Source organism: Myotis myotis, unplaced genomic scaffold (genome assembly GCF_014108235.1).
Source record: "Myotis myotis isolate mMyoMyo1 unplaced genomic scaffold, mMyoMyo1.p scaffold_m19_p_1, whole genome shotgun sequence".
NCBI lineage: Eukaryota > Metazoa > Chordata > Mammalia > Chiroptera > Vespertilionidae > Myotis > Myotis myotis.
In genome coordinates this window covers 72,914,905-72,928,370 of record NW_023416313.1, presented here as the reverse complement: position 1 = coordinate 72,928,370, position 13,466 = coordinate 72,914,905, and the positions used below count along the sequence as shown (strand labels likewise).

General features: G+C 40.4%; 1 protein-coding gene and 1 pseudogene across 4 annotated transcripts in view; one reads left to right on the top strand and one right to left on the bottom strand.

The window, feature by feature from the left end:
- CELF2 (CUGBP Elav-like family member 2) overlaps positions 1 to 13,466 on the top strand; it is a 559,234-nt gene that overhangs the window by 83,640 nt on the left and 462,128 nt on the right. The window lies entirely within an intron of this gene.
- On the bottom strand, positions 8,569 to 8,910 carry LOC118672040 (annotated as a pseudogene).

Sequence of the window (13,466 nt, the reverse complement as noted above, 5' to 3'; positions counted from 1 at the left end):
ACACACTGGCTAATGCTACCTGGTTAAACCCAAACTCAAACTGAACTGGAACTTCACTTTGGCCTATCCACTTAAAAAGGGGAATTAAATTGGATAGAGCTGAATTGTTGCAAATCTCCTTCTTGACATGGTTCTTACCATAGATTCTCAGCATTGTCCATAAAATATGGTATTGAATTTACCAATACTTTGCCAGGAAGCCCAGCATTGAAACCATCCTAAATGGATAGATGGCAATTCTGTTTTTTAAAGTTCTCTAGGAAAAGGGTCCATGGGACAACTCTTTAAATCATTTGATACTGAGTTCAGGAATCTCTCCTTCTGCCTGATCTGAATTCCTTCCAATCAAACGAAATCCCCGCTATTTCATGTCCCATTCGGCCTTCTACATGCAAATAAATGCTGCTTCTCTCCAACTCTCCTTCAATATCTATAATCCTTTTCCTAAGCCTTCTCCAGGTTGAATGTTTCCAATGTTTTCTAACAGTTGTTCTGCCCCCTCCCACCTGCCACCCCACCAACCCCACACATTTTGTGGACTCTCTTGTCTAGCCACAGAGATGACCATCTTCGTAATTAGAAAAACTGACATCTAACCTCCTGAGAAATATGACACAGAATAAACTCAAGCAGTTCAATTTCATTTTTAAATTCATTTGGCAAATATTTATTCAGCCTGCTATGTAGAAAATGTGCTCAATCTAATGGGAGTCAGGAAGGGTGAGATAAGGTTCCTATCTTCAAGGACCGTAAATCTTGAGTCTGTGAATAGCTAAATAAAAGAACATGGTCATGAGTCCAGCAGTAGAATAAGGAAAGGCAGGTCCCTGTTCATTGAAGAAAGATTGGTCTCTTATAAATTCCATGGAGACCTTCGGGACTAAGCATACCAGGGAGGATAAAGATGGGATTGGGGTTTGGGAAGCGTTATTTTCTTCCATGCCTACTGGTAATGGGACACAAGCTGTGGTTTCTCCGGTCTTATCTCACAAGTAGGTGGAAAGGTAGGCGCACTTTCATATTAGGCCTGCATCGTCTGAACAAAGAGACACTTGGGGTAATAGGTGTGCTCTAGAAATTCTTGAGTCTCATTTCTTAGGATTGCCAAATAAGGGAGGATTCCAAGGAGCACATCTCCTTATCCACATCCTTTTACAAACTGTGATTCTAACCTGAATCTGCACAGGACGGCCCAGTTTCTGAAGCATGAAGAGCAGACTGGGGGAAAATAAAGGAAGACCTATAAGATTACACATCCCTGACATTACCATCTTCAGAAGAGCTGCAACCGGGCCAGAGCCAGCAGAAGTAGAAATAGGTCTCCGAGAGGGATGTGAGGGAACAGATGCCTTGGGAGAGGAGGAAATGACATTTGCTTCTGACCCCACAGACGAGGATCTGAATAACACCTCCTGTCCAAACAAAGGGTGACTGCCTGGGAAGAAATGTGGACAAAGCAGCATGTCTTTGGGGCCTGACAGGGCTGTGTGGCTGGCTGTTCAGGACCCACAGAGGACTCTCACACAATACCGGTTTAAGCACAGTACTTCTGATGTTTGCACTTAAATTGGGTGATGATTTTTGGTTTAAGATCTAGACAGATTTTTTTTTTTTTTGCATCGTGTTAAGGAAGATTACTTTTGATCCCCTTTTACCTAAAGTTTTTTTTTTTTACACCTGTTTATGGAATCTCTGAATTAATAGATTACCAAATATAAACATCCTTACCTCTTGATGGCAAACCATACGAATTTCTTGAGTTATGATTCCTTTATTCTATATCAAGTGTGATTTCCTGTGACTTTACTTAGAATATTTTTACATCTCTCCTCATAAGGAAAATGTCTTTAATTTCCTTCCTTCTCTTTCAGATTTTGATAGTAGAATATGCTAATTTCATCAAATAAACTGGTTATATGTTACATTTTTCCATTTTTGGAACAAATTATATTGTAGGGACTGATTGGTTCTTTTTTAAATAACTTTCTTTTTTTTAATTTTGTGTTGAATTTATTGGAGTGATGTTGGTTAATACATTTATGTAGTTTCAAGTGTAGAATTCTATAATACATCATCTGTATATTGTATTGTGTGTTCACTACCCAAAGTCAAGTCTCCTTCCATCACCATTTATCCCCCCTTTTCTCTCTTCCACCTCTCCCCACCCCCTTTTGCTCTGGAAATCACCATACTGTTGTCTGTGTTTATGAATTTGTATGGTTTGTTGTTTTTGTTTTGTTTTGTTTTGTTTTGTTTTTGCTTAACCCCTTCATCTTTTTCAGCCAACCCATCCCTCTCCTCTCTGAAAACTGTCATTCTATTCTCTATATCTGTGGGTCTGATTCTATTTTGTTTGCTTGTTTATTTTGTTCATTTGATTCCACTGGTTCTTAAAAGCTTGATTTTGTTAAAAGGTGGAGCGTTTAAGAAATAAAAACCTCACCAGTAAAACTGATATTTGAGTCTAGGAAGGATATTTTTCCTACTTATTTCTTGGTTTCATTCTTTTTTCAGCTCCACTGATGTAAAATTAACAAATATAATTGCAAGATATTTAAAGTATACAATGTGGTGATTTGTTATACATATATATTGCGAAAGGGTTCCCCACATTGAATTATTTAATACAGCCATCACCTCACCTATTTCCTTTTTTAAATGCTAAATAATAAACTTTTGTGTGTATATATTACATCTCTTTTATCTATGTATCCATCAACAAACTCTTGGGGTGTTTCCGTACCTTGGATATTGTGAACAATGCTGCTATAACTGTGACAGTATAGATATCTTTTCGAGATAATGACTTTGTTTCCTTTGGATATGTACCCAGAGGTGGGATTGTCAGATCATATGATAGTTCCATTTTTAATTTTTTGAGGAACCTCCATAATGTTTTCCATAGTGATTATACCAGATTACATTCCTACCAACAGCACACCTTTTCTCTATATCCATGCCAGCATGTTATCTCATCTTTTGATAACAAATATTTCAACAGGCATGAGCAATATCTCATTGTGGTTTTGATTAGCATTTTCCTGATGATTAGTAATGTTGAGCACTTTTGTATATACCTTTTGGTCATGTGTATGTCTTCTTTTGAAAAACATATCTATTTAGGTCCTCTGCTCATTTTTTATTGTTTTTATTTATTTATGTATTTATTTTGCCATCAAATTGTATGTGTTTCTTTATATTTTGGATAGTAAATCCTTACCAAATAAGTGGTTTGCAAATATGTTCTCCTATTCTGTAGATTACCTTTCATTTGGTTTCTCTTGCTGTGTGGAAGCTTTTAAATTTAATGAAGCCCCTTTTGTTCATTTTTGCCTGTTGCCTTTGTTCTTGTCAAATTAAAAAAAAATATTGCCAATCAAAGTCTTGAAGACCTTACCACCTGTTTTCTTCTAGGAGGTTTACAGTTCACAGTCTTAAACTTAAGTTTTTAATCACTTTGAGTTGGATTTTTGTGTTTGGTGTCAGATAGGGTCCAGTTTCATTCTTTTGCATGTGCCTGTTAATGGTTTTCATTGCTGTGCAGAAGCTTTAGTTTGATGTAGTCCCATTTGTTGATTTTTGCTTTTGTTGCCTGTGTGCCTTTCTTGATTTGCTTTTCTTCCCCAAATAATCAGTTCATTGGTTTCTGAATTAATTTTTGTTTTTCCTTTCTATAATTATCTTTTATAGCCTTCTGTTTTATCATCTTTTTGTAACTCTCAGAGATATAATGCTTATTTTCACTCATTATTTAATAAATCTTATATTTATTAAAGATTTTATATGTTCTTTTTAACACTTTTATTCTCTAATAGTTTGTAAATATTTTATCTTTAAGAATATTTAGTGGGGACATTTTGCATTGTTTTGTTTTAGATTTCCAACTGATTTGGTATGTTTGCTTAAATTAAATTTTTCATTATTTTCTGGTTTTATTGCATTATAGGCAGAATCTATGACCTTTAAATTTTATTTTTTAAATGAATTTTAAATTTTTTTGATAATGTATTTATTGGATCAAGGTTTTTGCTACAATTCCATAATGGTTGCCTTATATAATATGAAGTTGAGTAGGTGTACTTATTCAATTCTATCTATGTTATGATATTTAAATCATATCTCCTTGCCTTTTTTTTTATTCTTCACCTGACAAAAACTCTCTGAGAGAGATGTAATTTTCACAGAATTTTGTTTTTGTCCATTTCTCTTATTTCTAATTTTTTTATTTATTGAGATGCTACCTGAATTGTCAACTGTGTGTTTGAAAATTTCTTTGAGGATTTTTAACTTTTAATAATGAAAATGAGGCTATTTCTTATTTAATGTTTTTTGTCCTGAGTTCAGATTTGGCTTGAAGTATTATTTTCACCTCTGCTTCTTTTTATTTGTGGATGCCTGGTATATATTAGCTCATCTTTCTTTTCTTTTTTTTTTCTTTTAAACATTTATCTGTCCTTTTGTTTCCCTTAAAAGCAGTTTATTGTTGGATTTTGTTTTTAACAGATTCTCAGAGTCTTCATTTTTAAAGGGGATCTCAAATTTTGCTCAAAATTGATTTTCTGTCTGAAGCAAAATGTTTGAACAAACTTCTATTGTGTTATTTTATACATTCCATGTTTTTGTGCCTTATTCTTTCATAATTTTCTACTTTTTTGCTTTTATTTTTTTTCAGTGATAGGGGCGGTACATTACTGGAAGGTAGACAAGCTTTATTTACTATACTGGCATGATTCAGGAACTATTATTTTAGTTTCTTCCCATGTATAATGAGAAATTTATAGTGCTTTTTATTTTTCTCACTTTCTGACTAATCTTTGTGGGATATAGAATTCCAGACCCTGATAATTACTCATTTATAACTTTTATTTTAAAATTGTTAATTGTTACAACAAATATATATTTTTTCTTTCAAAAATTATTATTTTTAAATTTATTTTTACAAAGGGAGGTAAAAAGAGGAAGAGACAAAGAGAAGCATTGATGTGAGAGCAAAATATCAATTGGCTACCTCCTGCACACCCGGTATCATGCATCAAGCCCACAGCCCAGGCATGTGCCCTGACCAGGAATCGAACTGGCAATCTTTCAGTGCACAGGACAATGCCCAACCAAGTGAGCCACACCAACCAAGGCTCAAAAATTATTGTTAACATTCATACTTAATTTTTCAACTTTATAACTATTATTTCAATGTATTTAATGGGTTTAACTTGTTGAATTGCTCACCACAGTCTGTTCATACCTTGACTTTCCCATGCTGAATTTCTTGTCTTAGATTCATCTTACTTATAACTAGAATATATTTGCATAAATTTTTAGAACTGGTACATGGATGATATATTTTCAGAGACCTTGCATATCCAAGATGACTTACTATTACTTTAAAATCTGAAAGCCATCTGGCTATGTACAGAATTCATGAGTAACCACTTATCCCTTCAGAAAAAAAAAGTTCTACTTTATTTTTTCCTAGAATTTGCATTTGAGAAAGAGAAATCTGAGCAAAAGAGGCTTTCTTTTATTAGAATAACAAATATTCCAAACCACTGCCCAAATATTAGTTAAATTAGACAAAGGTAAGTCCATCATCCACATTAAATATAATTAAAATTTTTTATATATATTTTAGTTCTGTTTATTTTTTAAGGAAGTAAAATGTTAAGAGATAAATTTTCAATCTGATTTTTTATTGCAATATAATCCTTTAGTCTTGACATTCTATTTTTTGAAAATATATGTTTATTGATTTCAGAGAGGAAGGGAGAGGGAGAGAGAGATAGAAACATCAATAATGAAAATCATGATTGGCTGCCTCCTACATTACCCCTATTGGGGATCAAGCCTGCAACCTGGGCATGTGCCCTTGATCAGAATCAAACCTGGGACCCTTCAGTTCACAGGCCAAAGCTCTATGTAATGACCAAACCAGCTAGCCCTAGTCTTGACATTTTAAAAATTTCAGTATGTGTCCCTTTACCCTCAATATTCTTTTCTGGAACACAGATGAATATTTTTCTGTTGACTCATTTTTCTTAGTTCAAAAAAGTGTTAACCTAATTTTTTGGTCCATTTTAAGATGCCACAAAATGTAATATACATACATCATTGATTTATTCATATACTAGAGGCCCGGTGCACGAAATTTGTGCATGGGGGTGGAGGGCGTCCCTCAGCCTGGCCTGCAATGACACAAGAGTTCCATGCCCGGCCTGGCCATAGGCCCTCCACAGCCGGGTGCAGAACACTTGCCTCGTTGGTGTGGCAATGAAGCAAGCATTCTGCCAGGCCGCTCACACTGCCAGCTCTCAGCAGCCGCCCCCCTGGGACTGGGGGACTCCAGCAGGGCTGAGAGGACTGGGCACCATCATCTTTGTAATGGAGTGACAGCTAATTTGCATATTACCTTTTTATTAGATAGGATAATTGAATTATGTGTATATCTAGTATACACACATAATATGTGATACATATATACTTGTGTGTGTGTGTGTATATCTATATATACATATATATATACTAGTGGCCCAGTGCACGAAATTCGTGCGGGAGGGGGGCTCCCTCAGCCCAGCCTGCACCCTCTCTAATCAGGGAACCCTTGGGGGATGTCCGACTGCCGGGTTAGGCTCGATCCCTGGGATCCCCCTAACTGGCATCCGGACATCCCTCTTGCAATCTGGGACCACTGGCTCCTAACTGCTCACCTGCCTGCCGACCTGATCTCCCTAATTGCTCTCCCTGCTGGCCTGACCCCTCTAACTGCTCTCCCCTGCCAGCTTGATTGTCCTAACTGCTCTCCCCTGCTGGCTTGATAACCCTAACTGCTCTCCCCTGCCGGCCTGATCGCCCCTAACCACCTCTGCCTCAGCCCCACCACCATGGCTTTGACCAAAAGGACATCCAGAAAGCTGTCTGGAAGTTGTTTGTTCTAATTAGCACATTACCCTTTTATTAGTATAGATTGATTTCAGAGAGGGAGGGAGATAGAAACATCAATGATGAGAATCATTGACTGACTGCCTCCTGCACAGTCCACACTGGGGATCAAACCCATAACCCAGGCATGTGCCCTGACCAGGAATTGAACTCTGGGCCCTTCAGTCCTCAGGCAAAGGCTCTATCCATTGAGCAACACTGGCCATGGATTCACTTTCCCTTTCCACTGGGACGTGTTCTGTTTGCTGGAGTTGAAACACTGAAGTTGTCTCACTGGGGCAGAGTGGGGTGCAGTGGGTTGGAGTAGGTGAAGCCCCCTGAAAGCTGGAGAGGGGCCTTGTTTAACAGCCAGATTATTTCATGGCTGTGCTGCCTCGCAGTTGAATGGCCACACTGTTGGGCTGTGCTACTGTCAGTGGGAGTTTACACAACTGAACTGTCTGCACGGATAGCTTCCTCGTCACCACACCCCCAAGCTGGGGGTTCCTCTTAGGGTTGAAGTGACACCGACCACCCTTGGTTGGTAGCCCAATTGGTCACTTTGGAAAGAGAAGTGGGGAATCCTGATTTTACGTGAATGCTCCAATTCCTTAAGTTGGAAACTAATGCGAACTTCAGATGTTTGGGCCAAACCAGAGAGGTGGTCAGGTCTGGTGTCCAGGCCACTGGGACCCTAGGCATCTGGGCAGGTGAAGGGGTTAGGGGTACGCTTGGGTAATTCCAATGTCACCCCACTTGGTTTTTTGGTTTTTTTTCCCCACTGATCACAATTTATTATAATCTGTTGGCAGCATAGATAGATATTAGTTACCAGAAATATGTCTTCATAGAAGTGGACAGTATGTAGCCATTCTATGGGGAACTGTGTGCACTTAAGCATCAGCATGATCTTTCAGTTTCTTTTTTTTTGTTAATGAAAATAAGCTTTATTACATCAAGTAATAAATACATACAAAGATGCAAACACTATTAGTCACTGTCTCCCAGATGTTTGGATCCACTGATGGGAAAGGCGGAACTGAAATGTACATACATCCTTAGGGGAAATTTCAGGGGTCCTTGTCGGGTGAGGTTCAATAAATTGCTCTTTCTTCTGTATTTATAATTTGTGCATTTTAAAGATTGACTTCAAAGTACTAATAGTCATGCAAATGCTTAAGCAAAACAAAAGGTTACATTGAAAAGAATTTATACTGTGTGGTGAATGGGCAATGGCTACTAAAGCGCTGCCTCAGGACTCACTGAAACAAACCCTCAGAGTTGGATCAGCTCAGAAGAGAAACATAAAGAACCATGTGAGTAACAGAAATCTATCCAGAAGAGAAACACGTATCTGGGAGGCCAACTACAGTTTGCTGTGATAGGTAACTGACATGCATCATGTAAATCAATGCTTAAAAAACACACGCAAAATGCCCTGGGTAGTTCCTAACTAATATGTAAATCTAATAATTGCAAAAATCTCTTCTCCATCTCAGCGATGGGAGGTTCAGAGCCTGATGAACCATGGGAGGGGCACAGGGAGGAGAAACCAAGCTGTTAACATTTTGAAACCAAGTTTCATCTGAAGGGGGTGCAAGCATGAGCTGTCACTTCTTGGAAGAAGAGGGAAAGCCTTTCACGCTGACTTAGGGGCTAGGACCTGGTGTTCTGCTCCATCTCATCCAAGCACTCCTGAACCAGCCCTGTAGTGTGGATGATGCCTCATTTCAGTCTCTCTATTGCGCTCTTGATGCCCGCTTATGTGAGTCAGATCTCCTTCCCTAGTTCTTCGATGATGACCAGCAGCTCAGCATATTTGCTCTGGGGCACCTGGCTGTTCTCTGTTCCCTGCGTGTTAGAGATGGTGGTCCTAGTCACTCAGCAGCTGGCGGTACTGGGAAGACGTTGCCATGCTGGTGGAAGGCGGGTGAACGCTCCCAGAGGCCTTGATGGAGGTGGTGGGCATGTGCATGGTCAAGTCGGTTTGTAAGACATCCCCCCCCCGAGCCCCTCGCTTCCTGCTGCAGGGCACAGGCAGGGGTCCCGGGGTGCCGGCTGGCCTGCGCAGCGGCTCTCTCTGCCCCCAATCGCCATGGCGATCACTGGGTAGCAGGCCAGCCAGCACCCACAGCCCCGGGGGTCCGGGAGTTCCGGCTGGCCTGCGCCGGGGCTCTCTCTGCCCCCAATCACCATGGCGATCACTGGGTAGCAGGCCAGCCGGCACCCACAGCCCCGGGGGTCCAGTGGTGCCGGCTGGCCTGGCTGGGGCTCTCTCTGCCCCCGATGCCATGGCGATCACAGGGAAGCAGCTCTCTCTGCCTCCCATCCACAATACAATCACTGATCACCGGCCATCTTTGCCAGCCCCCCACCTCTTGCCTGCCGGCTGGGTTTCCAATCCCTTTTGCTTCCCAGCATTGTGGCTATGTATGCAAATTAACTGCCATCTTTGTTGGCGGTTAGCCGCCATCTTGGCTGGCAGTTAATTTGCATATCGTCCTGATTAGCCAATGGGAAGGGTAGCGGATGTACGGCTAATTAACATGTTTCTCTTTTATTAGATAGGAGATAAATATATATATTAGAGGCCCAGTGCACAAAAATTTGTGCACTCGGTGGGGAGGGAGTCCCTCAGCCCAGCCTATGTCCTCTCGCAGTCTGGGACCGCTCAGGAGATGACCACCTGCTGACTTAGGCCTGCTCCCCAGAGGATTGGGCCTAAGATGGCAATAAGACATCCCTCTGGCAGCCCAGCAGCCCTCAGGGGATGTCCACTTGCCAACGGGGAGCAGACCTAAGCTGCAGTCAGACATCCTTAGCGCTGCTCAGGAGGCAGGAGAGGCTCCCACCACCACCACCGCTATACTGGCAGCCATCAGCCTAGCTTATGGCTGAGCAGAGCTCCTCCACGTGGTAGCTCACTGACCACCAAAGGGCAGCTCCTGCATTGAGCGTCTGCCCCCTGGTGGTCAGTGTGTGTCATAGTGACCAGTCATTCCCAGTCTTTCTGCTGTTAGGGTCAGTTTGCATATTACCCTTTCACTATATAGGATAGAGGCCTGGTGCACGGGTGGGGGCTGGCTGGTTTTCCCTGAAGAGTGTCCTGGATCAGGGTTGGGGTCCCGCTTGGGTGCCTGGCCAGCCTGGGTGAGGGGCTGATGGCTGTTTGCATCTAGTCGCACCCCCTTTAGGGTGGGGGTCCCCACTGGGGTGCCTGGCCAGTCTGGGTGAGGGGCTAAGGGCTGTTTTCAGGCTGGCCGGTGACTGAAGCTCCCAGCCTCTCCTTTTTTTTCTCTTTTTTTAAAAATCTGGGATTTATTTACCTTCTATAATTGAAACTTTGTTGCCGTCACTGGAGCTGAGAGCTGGCTCTTGCTCGCTCCAGCTCTGAGGCCACAGCCTGCTGAAAGCAGGTATCTGGGGTTTGTTTAGCTTCTATAATTGAAAGTTAGCTGCTTTCAGAGCTTAGAGCTGAGCCGCGGCAGGCGGGGAACCTTGGCTTCCTCCATCACTGGAGCAAGCAAGCCTCCTGCTCGCTTCAGCTGCATGGCTGCCTGCTGCCATCTTGATTGGCAGTTAACTTGCATATCTCGCTGATTAGCCAATGGGAAGCGTAGCGAAGGTATGGCCAATTACCCTCTTTGTCTTTTATTAGATAGGATATGTATATATGTATATATGACACATAAGAAGATAACCTCTGCTTTAAGAACTATTAAAAAATCTATGTGGAAGAGGGGAAATTATCTTAGCATCACAAAGCTATGGCATTGCATATCTATTTTTTCTTTCTGTTTCTTGGGAATATGGAATTACTATTTATAGGATTACCAAGTGTTTGTATTTGATATTTTTCACTTAGTTGTTGCTTTCCTATAAATTATCTGTAATTTTTTTCTTAGCATCAGTGTGCTTTCCTACTCAGTCAATTCTGTTTGTTCATTGCCTTAAATACACATTTTCATTTACTCTGGTATATGTATTTATTTTTGTGCATGACTTTCTTCTCTCTCAGCTGCCTTTTCACACTTTGTCTAGATCCCTCCCCTTTAATATTTTAATCTCTTACTTTATAAACTGCATGCTTCCTTTAGTTCTATAGTGTATAGTTTTACATAATGATGATGATGATGACAATGAAAGCAAGCAATGGACACTTCCTTTGTGAAGAGCATTATGTGTGTTAATTCATTTAATCTTCGTACCACGTGGTGATATTATGCTCTCCATTTCATAGATAAGAAATCTGAGCCCAAATAGCTAAATAACTAATAGAAGAAAAAGCTAGAATATGAGACCAGAAATTTGGCATCCAACTCCCCACTTTTAACCATGAACCTATAGTATGAGTGCCACACTGTGTAATGCTTTCCACCTGTAGGACTATGGATTCTATTTTTTTATTCTAGCACTTTTTTTCATAGACCCCCCCCAACACACACACATTAAATATTTGTTTTGTTTTTGCATACTGATTCTCAAAGCAAGAAAGATGTGCCTACACCCAGTGTTTGTCTGCTGACAGATTTATGGTCCAGAGTCTACCTGGTGCTGCTAGAATCCCTTTTCCAGATCTGAAGCTTCATAGCCAGTTGTTGGGTATATGCCACACATCATTTTTGCTGCCTAATAGTTGTTTGTCCAATATGATCCTACTTCATTGAGTTTCCTAAGTCTAGGCATGACTAGATATTATTTCTTCTTCAATATGGTCTACCTCTTTGGCAGTTTTAGATAATTTGTCCTAAAGACTAGTGATATTTTAAATTGATAGCTTTCTTTACTAGGGCTGCTGCACTTCTGCATCTTTTCATGTGCTTTGAAGGACTTGCAGAAAAAGCGGGCAAAAGGTGAACCTGGCACAGCTAGCGGATCACCTTCATCAGTCTTGTCTCATAAAATAAAGCCATGAGCAAGAAAAGGAAAGAACACTCAATGAGAAGAAGGGGGAGAAAAGATAGAAAGCACAGAATCTGTGGGTGACCCTCATATTGCTTAAATTCCCATTGAATCGGGTAGTGGAAGTGTAGTTTCCCTCATAGTTTGTTTTCTTAATTTTACCTCCACTCTCATTACCTGACCACAAAGGAGAAGGGTTCCATTGTCACTACATTACTTGCCTGAGCAGGGAAGGTAGTTTATATTATTTTAATTTTCATTCATAGCTATGAAAATATGCCCTCTCTTTCTCATGAAATTCATTATTGCAGAATCCCACTGCTAACATGAACAAATTGAATGATTCCATTGGGTTTTATTGCTCCAGGAAGCAATTCCTTCAATTGATGAGAAAGGCTCTATAATATACTAAAAGAGAAAAATATAATTCTTAATGACAAGGATGCTCCCATGTGAATTTTCTCTCCAAAGGCTTTCTTGTAAATTGGGCCCTTAATATATAAAGTGTATTTTATTATTCTACACTTATTATTCTTTCATCATTCTATTAGTCCAAATTTTAAAATACTGAATTAAAGTCATCACATTCTGGGTACAACACTAAACTTTGGACCATTCTCTTGTCCCTCAATATAATCTCAGGCTAAGTAGGCTCTGATATATGATCTTGTGACTCTATGGTGAAGCTCATTTTACCTCTAGTTTATGAACTCTGGATATTGGAGGATAGCAAAAGTGCTTATTGTCATTATCCCTGTTTTTTTTTTAAATACTAGTTCCACACTTTTTAATTAAGATAATACTGGGAGTAAAAAGTAGCTTACTTTCATTTTTATATTTTAACAGGCCATCTTAAGATATCCACCAATACACTCATTTTGCTAAAGAGTAACAGATACATTCACTCTTTCATGGATAGCATGCATACCTATGGCACTTACCTTCGGAAAGCTTTGCAAATTTAAATACCAACAAGAGGAGCAAATGTATATTAAAAATAACAAACTGCCAAGCAATACTAGTACATGAGACTGTATGTTAACAGAGTTTCGTGGTGTTTCTTTCTAGTTTCCAAATTCCTCATAGAAATTGGACATTAATAAATAAAATTTGAGAAGTACAGCATTTTTCATTTTCCCAAATTTCACTTTCTGCTTTATAAGGAAAAGAAAATGTTTTTTCGGTGGTGATGTTGAGATGGCCCAAGAGGACCCTGTTTTAGATGTGTGTTCTGCATATGAGCTGGCACTCTTTGTTCTTTCCGACCCATTACCATCAGAGGGGCTGCTGCCCAGAAGAGCATTTTTAGGCACATCTGCAATGAACTGTGTGCTCCTCCTGTTGGGTCATTCACAGGAGTCCCGGCATGGGGGTGAGAGGGGAGGCTACTGTGACACTGCGATGGGAAGGTGGCCTGTTCGGTGCTGCCACATGCCCTGTCGCTGTGGTTGAGATGACACTGAGCCCAGAGGTGTCCAAAGGGGTTTTGTCTTGGTGGGAAGGAAGGAGGGGAGGAGAAGGATAGGTTAAACCAGATCAAATTGCTGATATTTGACCATTTTTACCTGCAAAGATGACTATTTCATACGGCTTAACTTAATACAGTCCCTGCTGCGGCCAGTATGAAAGAGATTACTTGGGCTAGGGCTCTC